This window comes from Anomaloglossus baeobatrachus, chromosome 6, assembly GCF_048569485.1.
Source record: "Anomaloglossus baeobatrachus isolate aAnoBae1 chromosome 6, aAnoBae1.hap1, whole genome shotgun sequence".
Taxonomy (NCBI): domain Eukaryota; kingdom Metazoa; phylum Chordata; class Amphibia; order Anura; family Aromobatidae; genus Anomaloglossus; species Anomaloglossus baeobatrachus.
Window position 1 is genome coordinate 490,384,960 of NC_134358.1, and position 13,558 is coordinate 490,398,517.

Sequence of the window (13,558 nt, forward strand, 5' to 3'; positions counted from 1 at the left end):
GCTCCTGAGTTTTTCTTTAATAATTTATGAGTTTGCTGATGGTTCTGACATTATAGTGTCTTCCTTCACCAGGGTCTCCTGATTTATGGCATTAAAGGAACACTATATAAAGCAGAGGTCTCAAACACGCGGCCCCGGAGGCTGCTTGTTGCAGTTGCAGATCCCGTGACAATCGCGGCTCTATGCTGAGGGTCGACGCCAGAAGGACTTTACTGCATTTGAATCCATTTGCGGTGCCGCACAGAGGAGCTGTCCGCTCTATCCCAGTTGCTGCTGCTGTCTGCCAATTAGATGCAAGGAGATGACGTCATACAGCAACGTCACTTCCTTGCATCTGATTTGGCAGGCAGCAGCCGTTGGTCCAGACACAGCTCCTCTGTGCGGCACCGCAAATGGATTCAAATGCAGTAAAGTTCCTGCCGGCGCCGATCCTCAGCATGGAGCCACGATCGTCATGGGCCGCAACAAGCAGGTAAGGTACGTGCTCAAGATCAGGACCCGCTGCGTCCTGGACAGCGGAGACCGCAACTGCCCGTGTCTGCTATGAGGTTTCGGGCCGCTGCGGTCTCCTCCGCAGTGTTCTGCCTTGGAAGGACGCTTCCGACTCCGCAGCATAAATTTTACATGCTGCGGCCTCTGAATGACGCACCGCAGGTCCGTTTTCACTGCGGGCAGTACATGCACAGTGGGCATGGGGTTTTTAGAAATCCCATCCACTCTGCTTGTACTGTACATAGCAGGGTTTTAGACGCAGCTGAAGCATACTCCATCCAAAACTCTGCAAACACTGATCGTGGGCACGCAGGGAAAAGAGGAAAGGTGAGGAGAATTTTTTTTTTTTTGTTTGTGTATTACTAAAGGATGGGCAGAATACTACAGGGATGGCCACAACACTACAGGGATGAGCTGAATACTACAGGGATGGCCACAACACTACAGGGATGGGCTGAATACTACAGGGATGGCCACAACACTAAAGGGATAGGCTGAATACTACAGGGATGGCCACAATATTACAGAGCACAATACTACAAGGGTGGGCAGAATACTAAAGAGCACAATACTACAGGGATCGGCACAATACTACAGGGATGGGCACAATACTACAAGGATGGGCACAATATTACTAGGCACAATTCTACAGGGCACAAGGATGGGCACAATACTACAGGGCACTATACTACTGGGCACAATACCACAATGATGAGCATCTTACTACAGGGCACACGGATGGGGACATTACTGCAGCATGGGCACATTACTGCAAGATGTTGGCTAAGATTACTATATGATCCTGCTAATTGTAAAACAATATTACAAGAAGGTGATAAAATGTAAAAAACAAACTCATAATAAATCATGATTTTTTTTTTACATTAAAAATGCTTTTTTATATAGAAACTTAACAAAAAAAGTGCATGTTTGTTTTAATATAAAAGCAAAAAAAATTTAAAAAAGTGAGCCAAAGATGTAAAGAAAAAAAACATGGAATCATTAAAAATGTTCACTTTGTCCTTCAAATAATGCGGCCCTCCCCTAAAAAAAAAAATTTTCTATGTGTGGCCCATGGACCCAGCTGTGTTTGAGACCCCTGATGTAAAGTGTATATAATTTTCCTTTAGACTTAAGGGGGCTTTACATGCTACGATATCGTTAATGTTTTATCGTCGGGGTCACGTCGTTAGTGACGCACATCCGGCGTCATTAACGGTATCGCAGCGTGTAACACCAGTGACCTTAAACGTCCTCCAAAGTGGTGAAAATCGTTCACCATGGAGAGGTCGTCCTAAAACCAAAAATTGTTAATGGCTGTTTATAGATGTTGTTCCTCGTTCCTGCAGTAGCACACATCGCTGTGTGTGACACCGCAGGAGCGAGGAACCTCACCTTACCTGCGTCCCGCCTGCAATGAGGAAGGAAGGAGGTGGGCGGGATGTTCGTCCCACTCATCTCCGCCCCTCCGCTTTGATTGGCTGGCCACTTGGTGACGTTGCGGTGACGTTGCCATGACGCCGAACACACCTCCCCCTAGAGGGAGGGATTGTTCGGCAGTCACAGTGCCGCTGCCGACCAGGTAAGTGCGTGTGACGCTGCTGCAGCGATCACACGATATCGCATGCATGACGGGGCGGGTGCGTTTGCGTACGATATCGCTAGCAATTGCTAGAAATATCGTAGCATGTAAAGCCTGCTTTAGATCTTTTTTTCTTTTCAATTTTCTTAATCCAGACAACTGCCATTGCTATATTAAAGGGAAGGTGTTTTTTTTATTTTTGTATTAATAGTGATTATGAAATTAAGTATTTTTAATACAAAATTAAATTCACTTTTATTTAGTTTTTATTTAATTCTAGTTTTACTGAAGCACTGGGGGCTGCCATCATGGATTTGGTGTCTGTAACGACAGTTACTCACCTCAAATACAGCAGCGCCTGTGCATAGAAGACCGTTGTCGGGCTCCAACCCCTAGACTTAACACAGAGACAGCTTCTGCTGTGAGCTGGATACACCCCCTGGGCTGTCCAGATCACAGCAGAGGTACGCATATAATCAAAGGGACAACTGGTATAGGCCGCTCTTAAAAACCACTGATGCAGAACTGATGTAAAAATTTCTTTTTTATTTCAGCATTCCAACGTGTTTTAGAGACAAGGACCGTCTCCTTCTTCAGGGATAAAAAAATCATCAGTTGATTTCTTTTTCCCTGAAGCAGCAGACCATAGTATACAACAGGGTGCAGAATACAGTGGCGCAAAGAATACAGTAGAGCACAGTATACAGTGAAGCGCAGAAAACAGTGGAGCATGGAATACAGCAGCGCGCAGAATACAGCGGAGCGTGGTATATGGAGCAGCATGGAACACAGCAGAGCGCAGAATACAGCACAGTATACAGCAAAGCGCAGAATACAGCGTAGCGCGGTATACAGAGGAGCACAGAATACAGCACAGCATGGTATACAGCGGCGCATGGAATACAGCATGTGTCAATAACTCTGGCCTTCGGGCCTTGATACTCATTCCCCACTCCTTTTTTTGTCTACATAAGATGACTGTAATATGGCTATTTACTAGTGTCTGTATCATGAATGCAACACCCAGACCTCGTATTTCTCTGAACTTATTTAGATCACCTTACAGCCTGGTGATGATTTAAAGGGGTCTCCAACTTCTGAAAATAAAACAGCAAATTTTAGGGAATTTAAAAAACAAAACAAACCCCCACTCATTTCTAATTTCCTGAGCGATCACCCAACCCGCAGCCAATGATTGTCCTCGGCGGTGACGTGCCGTACTAGTGTTCTGGCACAGTGCTGAGAGCGGATACCAGTGAAGTATGGCTCGTCACCGCTGTGCCCACTGATTGACTGCAGAAGTCACATGTTGATTTCTTGAAAGCAAAAACTAGAGGGACAATGAAAGTGTCTGTCTGTGGGGAATGCTGAGTAGCGCTCTTTTTCTCATTTTCTGTGGGCTTTTTTTTTTTTTATATATATATACAAGTTTAAAGGGTTTGTCCTCTACTGGGAAACTTCTCATTAAGGCGCTCCATGAAGGTGAAAACACATACCGTATTTTCCGGATTGTAAGACGCACATTTTCCCCAAAAACTGGGGGTAAAATGGGGGTGCATCTTACAATATTGATCTGGCTTACCGGGGCGGCAATGGTGGAGCGGGGGTCTTAGGAGGCAGGGTCTACTGAGGGTTTCACTGCAGTGTCGCAACGGCGCGGGCACCTGATCTGACTGCGGGCTCTATTGAATCACCCGCTATTGACATGAGGAACTTTAAGAAAATGGCTGCAGAGGTAGCGCATGCGCAGATTGACGCAAAGGACTTCAAGAAAATGGCCACAGAGGCTTTCTGCACACATGCTGCCTCCGCGGCCATTTACTTGAAGTCCTTTGCGTCAACCGTGGGTGATTCAATGGAGTCCGCAGTCAGATCAGGCACCCATTGTCGCAGGACACCCCGTCTTGTGACCCTCCTAAGTCCTCCACTGCAGCACGCCGCCAGATTAATGGCACTCGCCTCCACGACACCCCCGAGACCGCAGTATCGCTGACCCTTCTGAGACACAACACCCCCTCCTCTGAGCCCGCAGCATTGCTGACCCTGCCTCCTGTGACCTTGCTGAGCCGCTCCACCACTGCCGCGCCCCCCCGGTAAGTATTAGGATTAAGACACATTAGGATTATAAAACGGACCCTCATTTTAACGTTAAAAATGATGTTTTCCTATTATCTTCCTATAAATTTGGGGTGCATCAAAAAACACGGTATGCCTCCCTAATCAGCGATGCTCTGTAATCTGCAGTGTCCCAGTTTTGTGACATCGGGTTTTCATTTTTTTCCTAAACCCATTTACAAGGGATTGTCTAGTAGTGGACAGCCCCTTTAAGGTTGGCTTAGAAAACACACTGAGTAGATACCCCGCGTAACTTAAAGTGGCCATATTGTGGCCTCTATTGTCACATAGAATGGCTCCTGGTACCAAATTATGGGATTTTTGTTTTGTTATTTTGACTCCTGACCTACAACAACCTCACCCTGAAAAGAGGTTATTTTAGACCTCTAATTTCCTGACTTGTAGCTCCAGTATGAAGAACGCCTGAAAAATGTAGCAATCACCCTTCAGATAAGAGGCAGCACAGGATGGAACAACTTATAACAAGCCTGTGTGCACATACATGCACTTATACATGCTGCCACTAGAGGGCGACCGTCCCGCACATTGCACTACACCCGTGAACTGTACGAGCGCAGCTGCTCTATCACTTCCAGTACTAATCATGGCTTCCTTGTGCTTGAGCCTCAGTACAACGCGGCGCCCGCACTACGTGTCCGCCGTCCTCCTCGCCCGCAGATCAGCAGGTCTGGAAGCAAATGTTACGGCAGGAAATCCCTTCACAACCAGCCAGTCGCCTGTCTGTGTGGGCGGGGCAATGCTCGCGGCGTCATAGGGACGTCACGTGCCGTGGACCACGCCCTGCTGAGCTTGGCGGCCATCTTGAGAAGGGCAGTGCTGCTGAGTTGTCAGGGTTACTGAAAAGAAGCAATAGAAGTTTGGGGTCACACATGAGGGCTCCGTGTGCCGTGCTGTGCCTGGGTAGTGCAGGCAGTACATAGACTTGCCATTGCCTCTCTTCTCGTCTGCCATGTTCATTCCTAGTTGCCCGTGGAGACGGCTATTTGATATGGCTGATTGCAGTGTTGTCGCTGTGAGGTCTGTGATGTAGGAGATGCTGGTCCTCACTATGGAGAAGATTCCTGAGTCCTGGCAGTGTTTAGTGTCCAGGCCGTGCTCAATTACAGACTGAGTACTCCGCCATTACTGTGTGTGGTAGGGCTCTTTTCCACTTGCGATTTCCTGGTGCAAGTGCGATCCGATAAATCAGCTTGTGTGGAGCCCCTCCAGTGTTGTGTCGGTGCATTACCTTCAGGGACTCCACGCAGCTGGATCCTGTCACAGGTAGATCTTCTATTTAGGATTGTCGTGACGCCACTCTCAGAATTGCGGTCAGTGGGGACCGCCACTGCAGGTTGAGGGTCGCCTGGGGCTGGTGGTGGGTGCAGTCAGTTGTAACAGCCTCCTGAGAGTGAGGCAAGCCCCAGGGCCCTCTGTAGGTGTGTAGAACCACAAGGCGCAGAATAACTCCACACAAGCAGAATGTCTTTCAGGGGTTTTACTCACAGTTGATGGCAGGGTGAGTAACCCGGGCGTAGCTGGGATGAACCAGGCTGGAACCAGGTATCCTTCAGGCTGACTGATGAGGGTGGCTACCGACTCGCCTTCCTTAGCCCTTCTGTGGTTTGGGGTAACCCCGACTTTTAGTCCCTATGGGGGTCACCCAGGGAAGTAACTGCTCCCCTCGTTTGTTTGCCGTTTGCTTGTCGCCTGGACCAGATCACTCCAGCTGCTTGCCTCCTGTGAACTATGGGCCCTAACTGTGGCTACGGCTTTTGTGGTGTTGTGGCGTGGGCTTTAAGGGCCCCACACCGGCAGGTTTAGCAAGGAAAGGTGGATCTATCCCCGCATCGGGATCTGCCGCCCGTTTGGGCCTGGTACTCCCTGACAGTCTCCTTACTTTCCACTACACTGCTCTCTCTCCAGCTGTGTGTGGTGTTCGGGCAGCACTACCAGGTGACCGTTCTCCCCCGTCGGTAGTCACTGCGCGGACGCTGTTAGACTGCAACAGCTCCAGGGTCTGCTTCTGCTCTTCCTGAGCTGCACACTAAACTGGCTCACTCGTGGGACCTGCACTGCTGCTCCTGTCTGAGCTCCACTTCCATGCTCCTCACTCCTCCACACTCTGCTTCAGACTCCTCCTTCTCTTTTCCCCTTGTGCCTGCCTACGCCACCTAGCAACCAGGCTCTCTACCACACCCCTTGAGTGGAGATGGAGGCTTCGCCCCCTCCACTCCTCAAGTGGAGGTGAAGGCTTTGCCCCCTCCTGGGATCCCCAGGGGTCCTCTCAAAGGTACATGTGTGAGACCTGATCACTATGCGCCTGTGTAGTCACACCTCGGTCAGCCTTCTGGATTACCTGTATTGTACTGTCCCCAGCATGGGTGCAGTACTCAGTGGTGCCTGACCAGGTCAGGGGCACCACACTTGCACCAGTGTTAATCAATGAGGCAGTTTCCTCTGTCCTGTTTTTTCTCCACCCGAATCGGGCTCTTGGTGCAATCACAGAATGCTGCGTTTTGCAGCGAGTCTTGGCTTACGTGCGTGTAAAATCGCACTGCACTCACATGTTGTGACTGCAGTGTGGTTTATGCAGAGACAGACAACAGAGGAGATGGGAGAAAGTGCTCCCTCTTCTCTGCAGCTGTGATGCGACGTGATGCGATCTCAAGGTCGCATCACGTCGCATGACCCTCGGCTGACACCCACAGCAGAGGGTCATTAAGATATCGCATCGGAAGCGGTACACAAGTGGAAAAGAGCCAGTATAATGCCTCTATCTTGAGGGAGGTGTATTTAACAGTTCCCTAGATCATTGCCTCCAGTAATAGACAATTCAAAGGGCGGAAGATTGCGACTCTTCGGGCACTTTTCCACTTGCATACCGCCCGCTTCCGATGCGGAAGCATCGGAAATGATATTCTAATGACCCTCTGCTGCGGGTGTCAGCCCAGGGTCATGTGACTGTGACGCGATCTTGAGATCACATCGCATCACAACTATGGAGAAGAGGGAGGGAGCACTTTCTCCCCATCTCCGTTGTCTGTCTCTGCGTGCACCACACTGCACTCGCATAACATGCGAGTGCAGTGCGATTTTACACACACGTGAGCCGAGACTCTGTGCAAAACGCAGCATGCTGTGATTGCACCAAGAGCCCGATTAGTGTGGAGAAAAAACACAACAGAGGAAACGGTCTCATTGATTAACACTGGTGTGCATGCGATCCGATTTTTTTATCGGATCGCACACGCCACAGGAAATCACAAGTGGAAAAGAGCCCTTCCCCTTACTGTCGAGGTTCCTCAGGGTTCAGTCATTGGCCTCCTCCTCTATACGTCACTCCTATTGGACAAGCCATCAGTAGATTTGGTTACCAGCACCATCTATATGCTGATGACCCCCAGTTATACACGTCTCCTGACATTACTCACACACCACTATAAAACTACTACAAAATACCAGTGACTGTCCTCCTGCTGTCTGTAATATCATACCCTATATTTGTCTGAAATTGAATCATTCCAAAACTGAACTTGTGTTTCCTCACTTGTCTAACCTACCTGAACCTGAAATTCCTATTTCTGTTGCAGGCTGTACCATAACTCCCATGCAGTGTGCTTGTTATCTTGGAGTTAATGTGACTCGGGTCTTTCCTTCATTTCATCTCTCCTAAGTGTTGCAGCTATGCTCATATTTCTGTCCAGCCACTACTCTGATGTCGCCACCATTTACCAGTCGTTGCACTGGTTACCAGTCAACTACAAAATTTAACAAAAACTTAATGGTCACCCACAAAGCTCTCCACAGATCTGCACCATTGTGCATCTCCCTCATCTCTGTCTTCCACTCTACCAGTGCACTCCATTCTGCTAGGTATCTAAGATTAACTTGCTCAATAATCCGAACATCACACTCCTGTCTCCAAGACTTCTCTAGCATATCACCTCATTAACCTAACTGTTCCCCCTTCCTAAATTTTCCTCAGAATTTGGTCCTTCTATCTTCTTTTCCCTCACTCTCTATGCACTCCGTAGTGCATTGTATCTGGACCAGAGAACTAGGTAGGCATTCAGCTCAGACAGGACGGAAATTCTGAATGGGCCTCTAACTAGGTAACCATGTTTACAACTACGGTGCCTGATCCTAATAGTTCCGTGGTTCCAGAAAATAAGTCCTACCCCGAAAATAAGCCCTAGCAGGAGTTTTCAGCATTTTCAGTGTAAGGCTTAAATATAAGCCCTACCCCGAAAATAAGCCCTAGTCGCGATTCAATAATGAAGTGTCAATGGAGTTAAAAAAGTTATTGCAGGACACTTCATTATAGAAAGCAGACACACCCAGAAGAGAGAAGACCCTGCGATTATACTCATAAGACTCCAATAGGGAGGATCTGAAGTGGATCCCACCCACACACATCAGATCGCACACACACAATCACACATCAGATTCCACTCTCACAACATTCAGCGATATCGATTTCTTTTAACCGCCATAAGGACCTGACACGCAGTGCAGTGGAACGCATCGATGCATTCCTCCCGCAGGTCCTCTTTGTATTCCACCTACAGGTCCTTGCACTCCACTACACTGCGTCCCAGGATTCTCTCCCCAGCAGTAAGCAGTCGGTATCGCTGAATGTGGTGTGTGTGTGCGATCTGATATGTGTGTGTGTGTGTGTGTGTAAGTGAATGTGGGTGTGTGAGTCAGCTAGAAGCAGGGGAGGACAGCGTGCAGCATATCTGCTGGGAGTGCCCGCCAAGGTTCGCAGGAGGACCTGAGAGTGACACAGACGCCTGGGGTCTGGTAAGTATGACTCTCCTTGGAAGGGGGATCTGCATTTTTATTAGGGGCAAACTTTCTCCCAACTGTGTTTCCCTGAGAATAAGCTCTACCCCGAAAATAAGCCCTAGCGATTATTCCGGGGCAAAAAAAGATATGACAGTGTCTTATTTTCGGGGAAACACGGTAGGTATTGAAAAACCTCAGCAGATGACACGGCTGATACCTCAAGTAAATCCCTATACAAAGGCGTTGGCTATGTGCGCACGTGTGCGTAATTCATGCAGTTACGCTGCGCATTGTAGCGCAGCGTAACTGCATGCATCCTGCGTCCCCTGCACAATCTATGGAGATTGTGCAGGGGCCGTGCGCACGTGGCATATTAGAACGCAGCGCTTCGGCTGCTGCCCGAAACGCTGCGTTCTAAGAAGTGACATGTCACTTCTTCCGTGCGCTTTGTCGGCAGCCCCTGCTCTGTCTATGGGAGGAGCTGCAGGCAGAGCGCACGTTCTCGCCGGCACCATGCGCTTCAGAACGCAGCTTTTCAGCTGCGCTCTGAAGCGCACCTTTTCGGTGCGGTGCAGAGCTCACACGTGCGCACATAGCCTAACACTGATATTACCGCCATCTGCTGACCATATAGTGGTAGATACCAGCCCTGCAAAACATACAAGAGATTACAGTACAGTTAGATATAGTGACTGTCAGCAGACAGTATTTATCTTCTTCACTTTTCCCATCTTTTCAATCTTGCACAGAATGACGACATAACTTTTCCAGCCACAAGTCGTCTGTAGAGATTACAACGGACACATTAGACTTCTCATATTTCCAGCACCGTCCCCATCTGTTCCCAACCTGCGCAAACTCCCTGTACTACTGTCACCCCAATGTTGAGCTGCTGTTGCCATATGTGTCCCTATTACTGTACCTGCTGGTTGGTCTAAAAACAGTGTGCCTCTTACAGTCCACATGATAATTCCACCACTGTGCACATTACTAAGTTAAACACCTTTTTTATGTTCTACAGATGGTAAACCATCCTCCAAAATATACAGTGCCTTGCAAAAGTATTTGGCCCCTTGAATTTTTCAACCTTTTCCCACATTTCAGTGGGACATCAAGATAAAAATTTTATGGTGAAGAATAAGTGGGACACAATTGTGAAGGTGAACAATATTTATTGCTTATTTTAAAATTTTGTAAAAAATAAAAAACTGAAAATTGGGGCGTGCAATATTATTCTTCCCCTTTAAGTTAATACTTTGTAGCGTCACCTTTTGCTGCGATTACATCTGCAAGTTGCTTGGGGTATGTGTCTATCAGTTTTGCACATCGAGAGACTGAAATTCTTGCTCATTCTTCCTTTGCAAACAGCTGGAGCTGAGTGAGGTTGGATGGAGAGCGTTTGTGAACAGCAGTTTTCAGCTCTTTCCACAGATTCTCGATTGGATTCAGGTCTGGACTTTGACTTGGCCATTCTAACACCTGGATACATTTATTTGTGAACCATTCCATTGTAGATTTTGCTTTATGTTTTGGATCATTTTCTTGTTGAAAGACAAATCTCCGTCCCAGTCTCAGGTCTTTTACAGACTCCAACAGGTTTTCTTCAAGAATGGTCCTGTATTTGGCTCCATCCATCTTCCCATCAATTTTAATCATCTTCCCTGTCCCTGCTGAAGCAAAGCAGGCCCAAACCATGATGCTGCCACCACCATGTTTGACAGTGGGGATGGTGTGTTCAGAGTGATTAGCTGTGTTGCTTTTACACCAAACATATCGTTTGGCATTGTGCACAAAAGTTTGATTTTGGTTTGATCTGACCAGAGCACCTTCTTCAACATGTTTGGTGTCTCCCAGGTGGCTTGTGGCAAACTTTAAATGACACTTTTTATGGATATCTTTGAGAAATGGCTTTCTTCTTGCCACTCTTCCATAAAGGCCAGATTTGTGCAGTGTATGACTGATTGTTGTTCTATGGACAGACTCTCCCACCTCAGCTGTAGATCTCTGCAGTTCATCCAGAGTGATCATGGGCCTCTTGGCTGCATCTCTGATCAGTCTTCTCCTTGTTTGAGATGCAAGTTTGGATGGACGGCCGGGTCTTTAAACTTCTCCACAACAGTATCATGGACCTGCCTGTTGTGTTCCTTGGTCTTCATGATGCTATCTGCGCTTTGCAAAGAAAACTGAGACTATCACAGAGCAGCTGCATTTATACAGAGACTTGATTACACACGGGTGTCTTATATTTATCATCATCAGTCATTTAGGACAACATTGGATCATTCAGAGATCCTCAATGACCTTCTGGAGTGAGTTTGCTGCACTGAAAGTAAAGGGGCCGAATAATATTCCACGCCCCAATTTTCAGTTTTGTAATTTTTACAAAAATTTAAAACAAGCAATAAATATTGTTCACCTTCACAACTGTGTCCCACTTGTTGATTCTTCACCATAAAATTAAAATTTTTTGTCTTTATGTTTGAAGCCTGAAATGTGGGTAAAGGTTAAAAAATTCAAAGGGGTCGAATACTTTCGCAAGGTACTGTATTAATTCACTATGCAATTGCCCTATAAAACAGTGCCCACATTCGGTCACTTAGAAAGTAATAGTGCGCCATGTGCCCCTTTGTTAGTCACAATACCCTAAGTGCCCCTATACCAATAAGTGCCCACCATCTGGTCGGTCTGCAGCGATTTGCGATCGGCCGGCTGCTCCCGTGTTTCATATAGCGTGCCTGAGGTCACAAATCAATACATCTCTCTGAGAGTCTCGGTCTGGCTCTAATAGAGTTGTATTGAGGTCCTGAAATGTAACTTCTGACTTCCAGCCAATCAAAGTTATGTGCACAAGATGATGCCACAGAACCAGAGCGGTGACAAAAAAAGATGAAAACACTGGAGGGTAAGGCTGGGATCACATGAATGTATATATTTACTGACCGTTTTTCATCCAGAAGAGTGGGACAAGTGAAATCCATTTGGTATTCCATATGTCATGCAAGTGCTATGCGGGTGTGCAATTTTTTTTTTCTCGCTTGACATCTGTATACAATGTATTTTCTTTCTCAGCGACTATTTTTTTACAGTCATTTACAGGACCATTTTTTCTATAATACAGAATGGTAATTTATCCGTAAAAAACAATTGTCATATCCGTAAAAAACAGATGTCATATGGGTTGTCAGTGTGCTTTCCGTTTTTTTATCACACCCATAGACTTGCATTGGCGAGTCTCATCCAATTTACACATCCACTAGCAGCATACTGCAAGATTTTTCTCATTATGAATATAGGTGAGAAAAAAAAATTGCAGAGCTGCTGTGCCTCATTGAATAACATTGGTCCGAGTGCAATGCGATTTTTTTTTTTTTTTTTTTTTTTTTTTTCTCTCGTATTGCACTTGTCCTATTTAAACACTCATATGAGGGTGGCTTAAGTATGATACTTGGGTTTAAAGCACCACTCCAGCACTGAAAAAAAAATCCCAAAACGCTGGAATGGTGCTTTACAGGGAATCTGTCACCGGGTTTTTGCTTCCCCATCTGAGAGCAGCATAATGTAGATACAGAGACCCTGATTCCAGTGATGTATCACTTATTGGGTTGCTTGCTGTGATTTTGATAATAGCAATGTTTTTTTCTGCTGCAGATCCAGCAGTTATACAGAGCTCATGAATATGCTGAACTACCTGCAGCATGCCAAGTAGTCCTGTAATGATAATCTACTGCTGATTAAACAGTGATTTTATTACTCTAAGCAGTCCAGTAAGTGAAACACCGCTGGCATAAGGATCTCTGCATTTCCGTTATGCTGCTCTCCGATTAGGTAGCAAAAACCTGGTTCCCCTCTACACAGCATGATGTTCCCACAGCTCCTTTTAACACAGCATTATGTCCTTGCAGCTTCTCTATAAAGAGTATGATGCCCCCATAACCCCCATACACAGTATACTGCCCACACAGCTCTCTATACATAGTATAATGGGCCTACAACTCCCCTGTACATCCCCACAGCTCCCCTTTGCAAAGTATAATACCCACACAGCTCTCTATATCCAGTATAATGGGCTACTGTTCCCCTCTACAGTTTGATGTCCCAACAGGTCCCTTTATACAGTATGATGGGCCCACAGCTGTTCTCTACAGAGTATGATGTCCCCACACCTCCCCTTTACACAGTATGATGTCCACACAGCTCCCCTCTACACAGTATGATGTCCCTTCAGTTCCCCTCTACACAGTATGATGTCCCCTCAGTTCCCCTCTATACAACATCATGTCCCCATAGCTGCCCCCTACACAGTATGATGCCCCTACAGATCCCCTTTACACAGTATGTTAGGCCCACAGCACTCTTCTGTATAGTATGATGTCCCTACAACTCCCCTATACAAAGTATAATACCCTCTCAAATTGTTTGATGCTTCCACACTAGCCCCCCACTGTATAGTAGCCCCTACATTGTATAATGGACCCTTAGAAGCCCCGCCATTGTTTGAAGGATCCCACACTATATCATGGCCCACTGTAGCTTCCACTGTATGATGGCCCCACATTAGCCCCCACACTGTATGATGAC